The sequence below is a fragment of the Anser cygnoides genome, chromosome 3 (assembly GCF_040182565.1).
Source record: "Anser cygnoides isolate HZ-2024a breed goose chromosome 3, Taihu_goose_T2T_genome, whole genome shotgun sequence".
NCBI lineage: Eukaryota > Metazoa > Chordata > Aves > Anseriformes > Anatidae > Anser > Anser cygnoides.
In genome coordinates, this window is record NC_089875.1 from 111,949,844 (window position 1) to 111,954,994 (window position 5,151).

Sequence of the window (5,151 nt, forward strand, 5' to 3'; positions counted from 1 at the left end):
TCTGGATTCTGTTTCACACCTCTTTGTAATGGGATTCCTTTCACTCAAGAGGAGCCACTACCCAAGAAGCATGATTCTGTATAGTTGCTCTGATGCGGCTGTTGCCAAAATATAGCAGTAAGCTTTGCATTCAGGTTTTGAAACATTTTACATTAATTCTCACCTTAGCGATTTTGGCTTATCCGTCATCAAGACCACCACAGAGAAATAGTGATTGGTAATTGAAATATGTGCCTGGAAAGCCTTGCATTATTAACCTCATGTGTTCTGGGCAAATTCCAGGTCAGATAATTACATTCTACCCACCATAAATTCTCCCTGTGATTCCATGTGGGTATGTGTTAAGGGCCAAAATCAGGCTGCTGGTTAAGGTGATTATTTTTTAAAAATCTTAACCAAATGGAAGAACCAGACTGGGTAAAGGGTTTTGTAGATTATTCAAAACTTCCATTACTTGGTATGAGGTTATACATATCCTATTCAATTCAGATCAAATACACTTTAAAAAATCATATAATTGGAGAGAGATCATTCTGGTTACTACTAACTGGCAGGACAGTTTCATTCATTCTTCAAGAGATTGTGTTTCCTCCTCCTTTTCATATATATGTGTGTGTGTGTGTGTACATATATATATAATTTTTTTTTTCCCTGCAGAAAAATACCTCAAACTAGCTTTGTCAGCAACAATTTATCCAGTAACACACAGTGGGTTTCCAGTTCTCAGAGGGCTGTGCTGACTCCCAAGTGGTATTTAATGCAATTATCATTTATTCTATTTGGATTTTAGTATTAAAGAGGTGCATTTTTTTCATAACAGCTTTGCATATGTTCCACATTAACATTCCAGTGCTACCCAGTAAAAATAGTTGGCCATCTGCCCACTTTTTAAAGTAAATTTTTGGTTTACTATTTTTTAAATTTGGATTTCTAATTATAGTTAGCTTTTCATAAATAGTTTAGCAGAGCTGGAGAGAGTGTTAAGTGCTGTGTTTCTGAACCTTTTCTGCCTAATAAGTAACGGTAACCTGGCTCTGACACACCTCAGCTATCCAAATTCCTCCAAAATCCAATATATTTTTGTAATTTCCCCTTCTTTGTTCTGGAGTCTTATGTTTTCTCCCTGAACTTTCTCAGAGGAAACATCCCTCTTACCCTTGATCCTGGCAGCAAAGCTTCATCCTTTCTCTCTGCTTGCCTCCCACCAAATCAGCTAGTGTCTTCAGCTGGACCTGTGGGCTGTCAGCTGGAGAGCTGCAGGTACTATGTCATCAGAGAGCTATTCTTTGATGATGTGGTCAGCCTTGCTATGGTTTCTAGTAAACCCGTCTTGGCAGGTTCATCTTGCCAATGCGCCAGCTCATACAGCTGTAATTATAATTGAATCCACAAAGTTAGATTTAGTCTTCCAAGTCCATATATCAGCCTTAGTTACTGCAGTTTTCTGCTACTTAAGCATATTTAATTTACAAACTACTGTGCATATTATATTTCCAGTGGCTTTTGAAATGTGTGGAAGGGTGTGCATTCAAATCAGAGGTATTAAAACATAAGCAACCACACACAGAAAAAAAAATAAAATAAATGTATTAGAGCATTAATGATATAGGAGGATATATTACAACTTTGTGCTGTAATATTTTGAATGTACACCACCACTCACAAGGGCATAGCAAAAACTGGGTGACACTCCTTGGAAGTGCCAACCTGGATACCTTTGCATAATTCCAGCTTGTTTGCCAGGATAAATACTGATGTTCCTAGGAAGCAGTGTGAAAGCACAATAGTGTGTGGTGGTGAATCATACCTTGAAGCTTTTCTTTGGGGCACAAATGTTTTTCTGTGACCAGCAGGAAACTTGAAAAGCCCTCAGTGGTCCAGAAATTTTCTTTTGCCAGTAGAACTCTTTTCAAGGCTTACACTGAAATGCCTACTGAACCTCCTCACTTATAGCCTTCAACAGGTCATGAAGGAGCAAGCTTTACTGTTGGTCTGTAACCTTTTCTTGCAAGTCAGCTACATGATTGCTCACCATTTGCTTTTATGATCACCGTTCATTAGACATACAGAACCCAAATTTTCCATCTACGGGATTTTTTTTTTCCATTAACCAAAAATCAGCTAATCAGTATCAGTTAATATATATTCATTCTTAAGCTTTTAAAAGCACTACACAGATTGGGCACACATATATATAGATATATTTGTATTTAACTTTTGAAATTGCCTGTTCCTGCCATTTCCTCAAAATTTTCCTTCTATTATGATGTGTGAGTTCCCCAGAGGATTTCAGAATAATTTATTTCTGATATTTTGATATGTTCTTTCATTTCAGCTGATGTTCTTCAATTCTCAATTCACTTTAATATATATTGATATTCAATTCTATATACCGAACACTCAGTCTGGATACTGTTTCCTATGATGTCTTATTCCTGAGGATTCTGGTAAGACACTTCATTATAGATCTTAATGAAAAACATAAATTAACTACGGATTAACTAAAGGCAATCACATGAGTGTTCTGAAATCCCTTTTCTTTTTTTCATCGTTTGCGATTTCCCATTTAAAATGTTTTCTGACTAACCCAACTGCTAATAGTAACAGCAATAGAAATATTCAAAAATTTTCATAAGGAATCAAGTGAATTGAAGGATGAGGAGGATATGATCACAAATTAATAGCTGCTCTTCCAATTTTAGAACTCACAATGGAAAACAAGCACAACTAATATCTATGATTAACAAAGAATGGGAAAAAAAATCAGAAATGCTATTGGAAGGTCTACTTCACTGCCGTCTGGAATACTGGTAATGTATTTCAGAAATTATATCTTTTCTTTTAACGAAGGCAACAAACCATGGAGATCTTTATTACCTCCAACTCCTCTACTCCAGTGGGACAGGATAGCTAGCAAGCTACATGTGGGAAAACTAAAATGACAAAAGTTTTTTTTTCTTTTTTTTTCTTTTTCCTATTATAACAGGATGGGTAAACAGCTATAGTATGGTACCTGTCACTGGAGTCTGAATTAGTAATTTCACAAGGAGTTAGAGTGAATCTCTAACTAGTGTATACTAATTAACAGAGAAGAAATAACCCACAATGTTCTGTTTAAAGGTATCTGTATAGTAATTTCCTGATAACATAGCTGCCTGGTTTAGACAGAGATTTGTAAGCACACTAAACTTGATCCAAGCTGGGGAGAAGATAAAGAAAGAAAAACAAAACACACTGAGCTTCTTTTCTTTCCTAATTCCTAATTTGAAATCTTAAAGAAAGTTCTGAGAGAGTCTGTGGAGATGGTTGTTAAATCAGTATGGCACTAATGTGCAAATTTACAATTCTAGTAAAAGGCATAGAAGAAAAAAATATTGTTAGGTTCAGCTCCTGGGGCACACAGAGGGATGGAGCCTCTGTCCATACATCTGAGAAGAATAACATGGAGACATGAAGCTTTGGGGATTTCCTGTCACACTTTGCTCTCCCATTCTTAATCTCCTGAACCATTCACATTTTGACATAAGCCTGATTCTAGCCTGTTCTTTCAATGAACAAACCCGTAAGGACCATAATACTACCAAAAATTTTCATACAGTAACTTCAAGCACATTTTCCTCTCACATCACTCCCTGCATTTTACACTGCTTCTTGGCATACACTTCACACTGCAAAATTCATGAGTGCCCATGAAGGAAAGCCCCACTGCGGCTGGAGGTCTCCTCCAGTCTGGACTGAAGGAAAATGTCCTGTTGATCACTTTGGCGTTTGTTACCCACTGAAAATAAGTTGGGCTGGAAGTGAGGATCTTGGCCTAAATATTTTGCTTAATTTTGCTCAGAAACCATAGGACAGATCTCCAGCCATATGTTTGTAGCCACTCTGTCAACTATGAGAAAAAGAACATCTTATTCTATGTTCTAGCAACAGCTTATGAGTATCTCTGTTGATTAAGGCATTTTTAATAAGTTTTCATTAACCTTTTTTTGTGTACAATATGATTTTCCATTTCTTCAATTTTGTCCAGTCTATATAATTCTGAAGCTGTACAACTGCTAGTAATTTTGCAGTTTTAGAACAAATAAAGAAACATTTCAAATTCTAAAAGGTTTTCATTTTTTCCTGCTTTAAACTCTCATTCAACTGTGTCAGATATTAAGCTGTTGTTTTGAAGATTTTTCTTTAACATGTGTATGACTTACTCTCGTTTTGTAACAGATGAAGTGCACTTAAAAACCTCAATACCTGTGCAACTGTAATGTCTGAGCAATTTCTTAATGAAATTCATATGGAATTTAGCAACTCAAGCCAGATTTGTGTCACAATCTTTAACATGTTCCAGTTGCATGAAATACTAATTAAAGGCACTCATTGTTAACTGATATAAATAGTCCCCACTTAGCCCATTATAGGTATGGGTTGTAAAACAAACAATTATGTGACAGATGATACATGTTAACACAGAGAAATTCTGTAATGACATTTCTGTAGCACTGTAACCTCTTCAACCACCATGTGTTCCACATTACAGGCTAAAGGGGGTGCTGATTGCAAAGGTGACGTACTTTCCAGTTTGTGACTTTTCTTCTAAGAATAGAAATGCCTTAGAGCACCTCTGAATGATTTACATTACAAATTTAGCTCAGGCAATGAAATCATTAATGCAAGCTTGATTTTAGCAGTTACATGTGTTTGCTATTCCATGCACTAGTGCCAAACAGTTGAATATGCCTACCTACCAAACAGTACCCTACCTAGAAACTGGCTAATCCAAGCAAATGCTTGTCACCTATTTACCTTTTCTTTCACCCAATACCCATTTTCCCATCACTCTGCACTAAGAATATAATGATTTGGACCAAACAGGAAACTGATTTTGGAATGCATACATATATTTAAAAAATATGTAATCAAAACTTCCACCTAATCACAGGATAGGAGCAATCTTCTGGCATTTGGATAAGATACACAGATTATTCATTTAGTCAAAAATGGTGTCTGCCTTTCCACTAGCCAACATATCCCTGTAACATTAGAAGCAGGTGGCCTCCTTACTAAAAGCTCAAACATGCAGAAGTTGCCTAGTGCATTTGTACTGCCAAAAATATGTATTTTCACATCTGTGTATGATACTATGTTTAACCCTTGCAG